This window comes from Triplophysa dalaica, chromosome 20 (genome assembly GCF_015846415.1).
Source record: "Triplophysa dalaica isolate WHDGS20190420 chromosome 20, ASM1584641v1, whole genome shotgun sequence".
Classification (NCBI taxonomy): Eukaryota; Metazoa; Chordata; class Actinopteri; order Cypriniformes; family Nemacheilidae; genus Triplophysa; species Triplophysa dalaica.
Genome location: NC_079561.1, coordinates 20,352,591 through 20,364,314, shown reverse-complemented (window position 1 = coordinate 20,364,314; position 11,724 = coordinate 20,352,591). Strand labels below are relative to the sequence as shown.

Sequence of the window (11,724 nt, the reverse complement as noted above, 5' to 3'; positions counted from 1 at the left end):
CCCCCAGCACAGGTGACCAGGCGATTATCAGAGATTGAATATGCAAACGCCAACAAGAGCAAAACACAGCCTGAAGCACAAGCTTGAATGTTTGTATCTTCAAAGGTAAAGGACGGTTGTTTTCTCTTGCGAGATGACAGATTTGCTTTCATCAGAGAAAGAAAAGACGGAATTGTGGTATGCGATGTCCTGCACCAGCGTTACACATCAGAGTTGTTTGAAAAGCCATGCAGCTCCAAACTGCTAAATATTGTGTACACAAGAAATGAGTGAGGCAGGATGAAAAGACAACAACTGCTTGAAACCGATCTGTTCCGCAAGGTGGCCTGCCTCCCTCTTGAAAATGGTGGTTCTGTCCTCATTCCTCTTCTCCATGGTATAGAAAACAGAATTTAAAGGTTGGTTTGTTCTATCTTTATTAACGTCTATGTAGATGTGCCATACACGATTTTCAGAACTAATGATTTCAAGAGTATGTAAAGGGATAGTTCACCCAAAAATGAAAATTCTATCAGTTTCTCTGGTTTTACAATTTATAGGCATGTGATTGGGTAAAATTAGCTTTTGTTTTCTATTCTATAAACTACTGACAATATTTCTCCCAAATTCCAAATAAAAATACTGTCATGTAGAGCATTTAATTGCAGAAAACGACAACTGGTCAAAACACGCAGTTTTGTCAGACCTCGGATAATGGAAGAAAAATAAGTTCATATTCATTTTTAAACGACACAATACTAATGTTTTAACTTGGGAAGAGTTCAGAAATCCATATTTGGTGGAATAACCCTATGAATGTTCATAATGAATGTGCTTTTTCTTTCCAGATCATGGTGTATGCGAGGGCTGTGTGGGTGGAGCATGGCAAGGAAGTGGAGGGAACTGCCCCAGACAACTGGATTGATGTTGACAACAAAATTATTAGATGGCCAAAAAGAGGAGAAAAGGCAGCTTTCCTCAATCAACACACACCACAGGATGACTGGATGACATTCACTTTGGTGAAGCGTAAAATGACCTCCAGTAAGTTTTTGTTAATGTTAATGTCATTACTCTTTGTCAAAATAATTGTAATATAGTCTTTTTTTATTTTAATTGTATTGTCTGTGACTTTAACCCTACAGTTAGCATTCGTGAATGTGATGATTATGACCTGACAAGCCGTGTCGAAGAGGAAGAGGATGAAAATGAGAAATTAGATGGGAGAAAAAAGACCAAACGCAAGTTTGATGACTATGTTCTTGGTATGCTTCTATAATTGTTGAATCTGTCTTGATGAGAATCATTGTCTGTACACTGAATTCATATGGTTCACTCAAGGTCATGTTTTTAAATAAGTAATCAATATATGTTATAAAATATGTTATTTTGTACAATTACAGAATCTGACGATTTGGAGGAGGAAGAAGAGAGCATGACAGGTAAAGGTTTTCCAAGCTATTGACATCGCACACCTACTATTATAGAATTGCAAAGTTTTAAGATTGCAAAGTAAATCCTCATTATTTTTATGACTGATGCTTCCATTTATTCTATATACTCCATCTGTCTAGGTGCCATTATCACGGCGCCCTCCTTTCCCATTCCACCAACAAAGGTGACATAGTCATTTCAGATGGAGTCTACTGGATCTAGGAAAAAGCTCCCTGGTAGTAACATCATTTGAGTCAGCTAATTTCTCAAATATGTTTTTCTTGCATAATTATAACATGAAGGCCTGTTACAAAATCATTGTTAATTTACATTGCAAATTTTTATTCTCTGGACATTCAAATTTAGTCAGCTCTCAGCAGGTGCAGGGTGCTGGGTCCAGGGACAGGTCCACAGGCAGTGAGTAATCATCACATTACACCACATCATTTTATCAACCACAAACCATTTAATCAACTACGTTGTGTGTTTACCCAGTTGAATCTCAGAGCATATTTCTTCTCTATTCAGAAGTTCCATGAACCTGCATTAAACTGTACATTTACTTAATATTTTGTTTTTCAGACCCTGCCAATTCAAATGTTAACCGAGCCAGCCAGTCGAAGGGTGCTGGGTCAAGTCATCAGTCCAGCCACAGTGATGGATCCCGGCACAGTGATGAGTCCAGGCACAGCGACCAGTCTGTGCACAGCAAAGGTTACCAACACAGAAAGCAGTCCAGGCATAGCGACCAGACCAGGGACAGTGACGGGTCCTGGCACAGGAAACATTCCAGGGACAGTGATGGGTCCAGGCACACTGACCGGTCTGTGCACAGCAAACCTTACCGACATAGGAAGCATTCCAGGCATAGCGACCAGTCCAGGTACAGCAATGGATTCCGGTACAGCATACGCTACCAACACAGAAAGCAGTCCAGGCATAGTGACCGGTCCAGGGACAGCGACGGGTCCCGGCACAGGAAACATTCCAGGGACAGTGATGGGTCCAGGCACACTGACCGGTCAGAGGACAGCAACCAGATGGGACACAACAAGCAGTCCAGGGACGGTATTTATCCAAACCTTTATGCAATTCATAGTGGCAAGAGCATATAGTAGTGGATATGTCAGAGGTAGTGCACATTTTGAACAACTGGTTTTGTTTAACATTCTGAGCCTCATGGTGACAACTCAATTTATTGTCTATGAAGTGTCATCATGGCCAAAAGTAGATGGATCTCTTTGCACTGATTGAGCTCTACTGACAGCTGGCAGGAACTGCACACTGTAGTTACACAAACTTAATTAATTATATGTTCAAACAACTTGCTACAAGAGAAGTATCCACTATTATGATCAACAAAGTAATATTTGACAAATTTTGTCTTTCAGATTATGAAAGTGTTCAAACACCAATCTCAAGATACTCTGGGAGGTCTTTCTCAGAGCAGAGTAACAGATCCTCTGCACATGAGTCCAGTCATGCAGAGCATCGTAGGGAAACCGACATAAGATTTCCTATGGCCATGGCAAGTTAGTACTTTAAAGTCCCCCTGTCGTGAAAATCAAGTTTTTAAATTTATTTATATGTCTATATGGTGTTTTTAATGTTTTAAGTCAAACCATGTGCAAGTACATAAGTCAACTCCATTATGGAGTATTTTCTCCCTAAACTACGGTAAAAAAAAGACCAGCGGTTTGAAATGATGGTAGCCTGTGACGTCACAAACGACCTTGTAACCAATCACGTCGACATATCATTAACTTAACTATAATGGCTCTAAAGGAAGGGAGTTTCAAAATAAGCCATGATATCGCTGTATATTTTAACATTAGCAACACATTATTAGCTGTTTGATAATGGAGTCAAGCAAAAGACTAATCATATTAATTACTGTGAACGTGAAGTGGCCGATGTTCAAACTGAATTGGAGACTTTTACATATGTGTTTCTTTTTGTTTTCAGAATTTCGGAAAAAAGTCTTGACTAAATTGGTGGACATCCACATGGAGGTCAGAAGGCTGAGAAGAAGTGAGCCTCCCCTGTCATCCGCTCATATAGAGCACCTGCAGACGATGGAGGAGTTTGATAGAGAGGAGGAACGCCTTAAGGACAAGCAAGCCTTTGAGTCCCTGGTATGATTTGCAAGACAAACTCTGGATGTGATGTCATTTTGTGCTCTGTTTCATTTATAAATGTTATATCAGTGAAACTTGTTATAGGCTGTTGTTTTTCTAGCATGACAGGAAAATTACCCACTCTCTTTAAAGTTGTTGCAACTTGCAAGGATTGGAGGGAAAGATGTAAGGGATTGTGTCCACAAAATTCTTGACAGGTATTTTCAACGGTGTCCCAACATATAGAACTTGCCAAACACGTTACATTTCCTGTCACAGTTTGGCAGTTGACAGGGGATGTGACATATCTACCCCTGCTTATACTGTAAACTTATTCACCAGGCCATTGTCTTATATTAGAAAGCACGACGCTGTGGAAAACCAGAAAGAGCTCCAGAGAACTTCATTGACTGCTATTTTTGTATTTCATAAAAGTGCAAATTGATAAAAAATCTAAATTCTAAAAATTATATTTTATTATCTGAAATGCAATCATGAAACCTAAAGAGGAGGGGGTTAGACAGTTGCAGGGAAAGTATGTCATTTAAGCCATCAAATGGTCACCTCCCAGAGGTTTGTTTAATCGATTCCAGAAACATATTGTTTCCCAAAATCACATGATCTCTTTAGTCCACTCCTGGCAATCTCTCTCTGGCTACAGTTCCTGTAGATTACCACACGCATATCATTTCTAAATGGTGCACTTGTTCTCCAGGCTCTTTACCAACCGGCTGATGGCAAAATTCAATATGAAGGGGAAGGGGAAAAAGCAGAAACTGCCCGTGGAGACGACTAAAACCTTTGAAGCAATTAAAGGTACATAGCATTTTTCCTTGTCATTTAAGTTTAACACCAACTCACTCATATTCATTACCTCGACATTTTCTAAATGAAAGGTTGTCAGATTGAAGTCCATTTTAGTAAGACAGGTCGAGACGAGTCCAAATTACTGCGAGTTCCACTTAAGACGGCGCCATAGTAGGTGATGAAATTGACATGAAATGTAGCACTTACTAAAGTGTACTGTGTTTCAGCCACCATATAACATTCCGTGTTGTTTAAAACTGAAGCAAAATGTATTGACACTTTAAATCATAAAATAAATAAAAAAATGTTTTTTAAATATTTTTAGAAGTTTACTAAAGTGATTCATTTATTTAGACTTGTGTTTGTATTGTTAAATTGAAAATGTATTCCCTTATTATATTTTTAGTCCTCATCCTCCATAGTAATTTGAAATCTTTACCTACCACATTGAAATTAAAACCTGCAATGCCGGCTAAAAATTCAAACATTTTAATATTACATTTAACATACTACATTTACATTTATTCATTGCTCTGAGAAGTAAAAAATATTTTGGTTGCAAATAATACATGTCACAGATTTTGCCAACTGCAAACATGAGTGTATAATACAGTCGTGGCCAAAAGTTTTGAGAATTACATAAATATTTGTTTTCAAAATGTTTGCTGCTAAACTGCTTTTAGATCTTTGTTTCAGTTGTTTCTGTGATGTACTGAAATATAATTACAAACACTTCATAAGTTTCAAAGGCTTTTATCGACAATTACAGGACATTTATTCAAAGAGTCAGTATTTGCAGTGTTGGCCCTTCTTTTTCACGATCTCTGCAATTCGACTGGGCATGCTCTCAATCAACTTCTGGGCCAAATCCTAACTGATAGCAACCCATTGTTTCATAATAACTTCTTGGCCTTTGTCAGAATTAGTGGGTTTTTGTTTGTCCACCCGCCTCTTGAGAATTGACCACAAGTTCTCAATGGGATTAAGATCTGGGGAGTTTCCAGGCCATGGACCCAAAATTTCAACATTCTGGTCCCCGAGCCACTTAGTTATGACTTTTGCCTTATAGCATGGTGCTCCATCGTGCTGTCACCAAACTGTTGTTGGATTGTTGGAAGAAGTTGCTGTTGGAGGGGTTTTGGTACCATTCTTTATTCATGGCTGTGATTTGGGCAGAATTGTGAGTGAGCCCACTCCCTTGGATGAGAAGCAACCCCACACATGAATGGTGTTAGAATGCTTTACTGTTGGCATGACACAGGACTGATGGTAGCGCTCACCTTCTCTTCTCCGGACAAGCCTTTTTCCAGATGCCCCAAATTATCGGAAAGGGGCTTCATCTGAGAATATGACTTTGCCCCAGTCTTCAGCAGTCCATTCACTATAATTTCTACAGAAGATCAATTTGTCCCTGATTTTTTTTTTGGAGAGAAGTGGCTTCTTTGCTGCCCTTCTTGACACCAGGCCATCTTCCAAAAGTCTTCGCCTCACTGTACGTGCAGATGCGCTCACACCTGCCTGCTGCCATTCCTGAGCAAGCTCTGTACTGGTGGCACTCCGATCCCACAGCTGAATCCTCTTTAGGAAACTATCCTGGCGCTTGCTGGACTTTCTTGGACGCCCTGAAGCCTTCTTTACAAGAATTGAACCTCTTTCCTTGAAGTTCTTGATGAACCTATACATTGTTGATTTAGGTGCAATCTTAGTAGCCACAATATCCTTGCCTGTGAAGCCATTTTTACGCAACGCAATGATGGCTGCACACGTTTCTATGCAGGTCAGCATGGTTAACAATGGAAGAACAATGATTTCAAGCATCACCCTTGTTGTGAATTCCCTGCTGCCCCTTTAAGTATATTGTGTTTTTATAAGTGTGACGCTTGCGGTTACGAGGTACGTAATTTACGTCATGCAGTGTTTCTAGTGCAAGCGTATTTAGCGCAGCGGCATATTCTTAGTTAAGCAGACGCAGATGCAGATGTCCGTCAACAGGCTAGCGCTCGTTCCGTTTTAATGCGCTTATAAAGTTGATGAAACAGTAAGTTTACATTTATGTTTGCTAACAATGGCACAGTTTGTTTAGAGTGATTGGAATCTGTCTTAATAATGATGTTTGTTACGAGATAACGTTTATGTTTACACTCGCACCTGTAGCATATTAGCCCGCTAACATAGTGGCTCGTGATAAACACGTGTCTAGTTATTTAATGTTCTTGGTGCTCTGATACTTGTCAGTAATTAGCATTTTTACTGTCTGTGTGAATGTTCTATAATGCACATGTTGTTTATTGAATATGTCATTTAAGTTGGGATCTCATTTATCCTGTTAATATATTTACTTCTGTTATTTTATTTATTTCAGAAACTACCTATATACATACTTGTCTACCTACCTCAAATGTATAAATGGTCAATAGTGCAATAAACGGATAAACTCAATCCGATGTCTCCAACTCCCTGATCAGAGTACCGTAGTGATCAATACCTTAATCACCAGTTTTCTGTGGGCAATCCACTACAACCCTCCTTTTAACATGTCAAGTCTGCCATTCTAACCCAATCAGCCTGACATAATGATATCCAGCCTTGTGCTTGTCAACATTCTCACCTGAGTCAACAACATGATTACTGAAATGATCTCAGCAGGTCCTTTAATGACAGCAATGAAATGTAGTGTAAAGGTTTTTTTGGGATTAAGTTAATTTTCATGGCACAGAAGGACTATGCAATTCATCTGATCCCCCCACATAACATTCTGGAGTATATGCAAATTGCTATTATTAAAACTTAAGCAGCAACTTTTCCAATTTCCAATATTTATGTAGTTCTCAAAACTTTTGGCCACGACTGTACATGCCCGTCTCTGTTTTCTGTCCACATTGTCGTGAGACATTGGATGTTGTGGCTGCCTCCTCGGTTATTGATGTTTTACAGTATGTGCATTCCACAGAGTTCTTTTTATTTGATTTCGCGCACAGAAATTCTCTGCAATAATTTGTATTGCATATTTTGATTACAAACTGCAGATATTGTACTCTCGTTTTCATTAGCCATGCCTGGTGCGGGCGCGTAGTGTATGTTGGTGTGTTTGTGCATGCGTGTATGCAGCTGGTCAGAAGATTCTCTTTCTAATACATGGTATAAATGTGTGCAGGGACCTTTTTTCAGCATTTTAAAAGGATATTTCATGGTTTTACAACTATCTAAAGTAATCTAGTATTTGCAGAAATGGAAGTTATAGTGTCCAAAGGCATTACAATTGAGCTTTGTCTTATTTGCCAGTTTATTATATGCAGGCTCTCTCAATTAATGACTGCTATCTTAAATATCTGAACCCAAGCCCACTGTCTATTTTTCAGAGAGCCAACACAGACTCCACCAGCTTCACCCACTGCAATCAACAGATCTCACTCACCTGATTACTGATCACACACCTGCCACCAATCACCAACCACACACCATAAAGTCACACTTCCCCGGTTCACTCACTGTCTGGTCTCAAACCTACTACGAGATTATACCCTACCACATTGTCTCCTGAGGATTCACCAAGGACTTTGGACTCCACTCTACCTTTGTGTGTGCGCGCGCCTTCGGCTCCTGGCTCTCCTGTTTCCCGTCTGCTCCAGTGGACTTAACAATCTACTCCTACATCAGATAAGACTCATAGACTCTCATAGCTCAAGCCCCCAGTGTGTGCTGTTCCCATATTCTGTTTTGGTATTTCAATAAACTCCCTTGTCATAGTATCTATCTCTGTGTCCCGTCTCTGCCTGCTGACACAATTGCAGTCTTACACCTTCCTAACATACAATGATGCAAGTGTGCAGAAACTATCTGTCACCTGTATGCTGCCATATTTGACAGGAGGAATAATAAAAAGTATAAGGAACTTCAAGCCTGCTTTCACAAACAAATACTGTATTTAAACACTGGTTTTCTTCTTTACATTTATAATTTTAGTTTTTGTTCAACTCTTGCAGGAGCAGTCATGAAATGGGACAAAGAAGCTACAGAGGCTACAATCAAGAGTCATGCAGCAGAACATCTTAAACATGCTCCGGGGAGAAAAGGAGGTGGAGGGAACATAGGGGGGGAATGAAACAAAGTGTTTTCTTTGCAGTTTACACCATTATATCGGTATTCAGGGACAGGCACTGCAATGGTTCAGATCTTACTTAACAGACCGATATCAATACGTCCATTTAAATGGGAAATCGTCAAATCTTACGCAAGTCAATTATGGATTACCACAGGGATCGGTTTTAGGACCCTTGCTTTTCTCCATATACATGCTGCCCCTCGGCAACATTATTAGAAAACATGGAAATAGCTTCCACTGTTATGCAGATGATACTCAGCTATATATCTCATCAAGACCAGACGATTCCTTTAAGCTATCCAAACTGGCAGAGTGCATCGAGGACATAAAACATTGGATGACTAGTAATTTCCTCCTTTTAAACTCTAGCAAAACAGAAATATTACTTATAGCACCAAAATTAAGTAAACCGAATATCTCCGATTACAGCCTGCAAATTGAAAGCTGCACTGTTACTCCAACAAATACAGTTAAAGACCTAGGCGTTATATTAGACGGCAACCTGTCATTTAAAAATCACATCTCAAATATCACAAAAACAGCCTTCTTCCACCTTAGAAATGTTGCCAAATTACGAAATAGTTTATGTGTTGCAGACGCAGAAAAGCTTATTCATGCATTTGTGACCTCACGGCTTGACTATTGTAATGCTCTACTTAGTGGTTGTCCTGTATCATCGATAAACAAACTACAGTTAGTTCAGAATGCAGCTGCCAGAGTTCTTACTAGGTCAAGAAAATACGATCACATAACCCCAGTTTTATCATCGCTTCACTGGCTACCCATTAAGTATCGCATTGATTTTAAAGTTATTTTAATTACTTACAAAGCCCTGAACGGTTTAGCACCTACTTACTTAACCGAGCTTTTATCACGTTACAACCCATCACGCTCGCTGAGATCTCAAAACTTAGGACTTTTGACAATACCTAGAATAACAAAATCCACCAAAGGTGGACGAGCTTTCTCATACGTAGCACCTAAACTCTGGAATAGCCTTCCTGATACTATTCGAGGGTCAGACACACTCTCCCAATTTAAATCTAGATTAAAGACACATCTTTTCAGCCAAGCTTTCACTTAATGCATAGTTAATGAACAGCAGCTACGCTAATTATTCTCTTTATTCTCTTTCCGCCTCTGCCTCGGGATGCCCATCCCGAGGTAGGAAGAAGTTCCACCATGTCCAGACGACCGACAGATGCCCATCCCGAGGTAGGAAGAAGTTCCACCATGTCCAGACGACCGACAGATGCCCATCCCCAATTTGAGATTACACCAGATACAGCTGCAGACTGACTGACCATCCCAGCTCCATCTAAGGCAATTCCACCAGCTGCCAAGAGAAATATGACCATCGGACCATCCCAGCTCAGACCACTACATCCCCAACCAAGAGCAAAGACGGACTATTTGTCTTATTAATGCTGAAGTTACAATATTTGGTATTAAATGCTAAACTAAAATCACATGTCACCAGTCTGAGTGCAGCTATGACACGTCAGAGGGGATCTGGCCCTCCCGATTGAGCCTGGTTTCTCCCGAGGTTTTTTTCTCCATTAATCAATCATTGGAGTTTGGGTTCCTCGCCACAGCAGGGCAGTGTTGGCCTGCTCACCGGGAGACTGCATTCATTCATTTATTTATTTAGAAATTAGATGTTATTTATTAGAATGAACTTACTCGTTGTATAAATACCATGCACTGTGCTGTGTTTTAACTTTTCTGTTTTTCCTGTTTGCCCCTGTAAAGCTGCTTTGAAACAATACACATTGTGAAAAGCGCTATATAAATAAACTTGAATTGAAGTTTAGGGGACTTTTTACCTCCCTCTTTTTATGTCTTTTTTCAGTTAGCAGTTTAATTACTAATTTATTTATTTGAATGTTTTATTTATCAGCTTGTTCATATTCTGCTGAAAACATTAAAATGGAACAAATATTCTCTTTTCATTTCAACTTCCCTCATTTTATATCTTTGTTTTCCACTCATAAGATTAAGTACTTTATAATTGTTTTACGTATCAGCTTGTTCATATTCTGCTGAAAACATTAAAGATAGGAAAAAATATTATCTTGTCATTTAATTTTTTATTCCTTAATACACTGGTTCTCAACCGGTGGGGCGCGCCCCCCCGGGGGGCGCGGACACTCTCCCGGGGGGGCAGAGAAAAAAAAAAACTGAAAAAATATTTTTTTTAACTTTTTTTTATCACTAAACTACTTTCATAAAAAGTTATAGTTGTGTATATACATAACTCCTGAATAAAAATTAAAATTTGTTTGGACTGATTTAAAAAAAAGAGTTTTGAACAAATTTGATTGGTTTGTGGATAGTGAGCGCAAATGCAGGTGAAAAGCGGTTTTATTAAGCGAGTCATTGAGTCGTTCATTCAAACGATTCGTTCAAACGGCCGATTCATCAAGAATGAGACAGATGTTTGTGCATGGGTCATTGAATCCATGACTCAATCGATTCGTTCAAAACACTGAATCATTCAAAACAAGATTGATTGTTGCTGTGAGATGCGCTATGCTGTGATCTTTGTTTGGATTCATCGGATCTATTTTCGCTGCTAAAATAGACCAAAACAGTCATTATTTCGTCAAAAATGTAAGTGACTTACTATTAATAACTTGTTTGTTGAACTGTCATATGAAATCAATGTCACATTTTCAATCGTGAGGTGATGGTAAATTAAGTGACGGTCAATTGTCAGCTCTCTTGGTCGTCAGGTCGTGTGATGCATGTTGCTGAACTGCATTCAAAAGTTATAAATATAAAGTCACCACATTTAACTGCACTATGTCAATTTAGTTTATTTGTGTGTGCTGCGCTCATAGACCTTTAGAAAACGGCGCTCATTTGTTTGATTTCTCCTCGAGAAGCTGCGCAAGCCTCAAAAGTCCGAAACTGTCTTATTCGTTTTTTCATATTCGTCATTTGGTGGCTCTCAATTGTCAAAAACAACCCTCAAAATAATTGCTACGGATGCGAAAAATGCAGAAAATTGAACCATCAGAATTAATTTTTATGACGGGCGGAAGTTTCAGAGATTGCAAACATATGAAACCTGAGGTCCTATTTAGTTATATATATATAGCCTATATATATATATATAAAACGAATAAACTAGTCAGAATATAGGCTACAGCTAAAGCTTTCCTTTAGTTTTTGTGAAATACACGCAGCCACGCACACAAAAAAACATTTTTAAATACATTTATGTTGTTAATAAATAAAAAACACTAAATTGTTGTAACAGCAATATCTCCAAGTTTTGTT

The 11,724-nt window shown here is 39.0% G+C and overlaps 2 long non-coding RNA genes across 2 annotated transcripts; both read left to right on the top strand.

Moving 5' to 3' along the window:
• The first annotated feature begins 1,585 nt into the window (after nucleotides 1-1,585).
• Nucleotides 1,586-2,098, top strand: LOC130408759 (uncharacterized). The gene is made up of 3 exons (XR_008904789.1): nucleotides 1,586-1,649; nucleotides 1,780-1,830; nucleotides 1,996-2,098. It is a non-coding gene; the product is annotated as an uncharacterized LOC130408759 (long non-coding RNA).
• A 4,164-nt stretch (nucleotides 2,099-6,262) lies between these two features.
• Nucleotides 6,263-10,509, top strand: LOC130409477 (uncharacterized). Its single transcript, XR_008904855.1, has 2 exons — nucleotides 6,263-6,375; nucleotides 7,697-10,509. It is a non-coding gene; the product is annotated as an uncharacterized LOC130409477 (long non-coding RNA).
• Nucleotides 10,510-11,724: the final 1,215 nt, after the last annotated feature.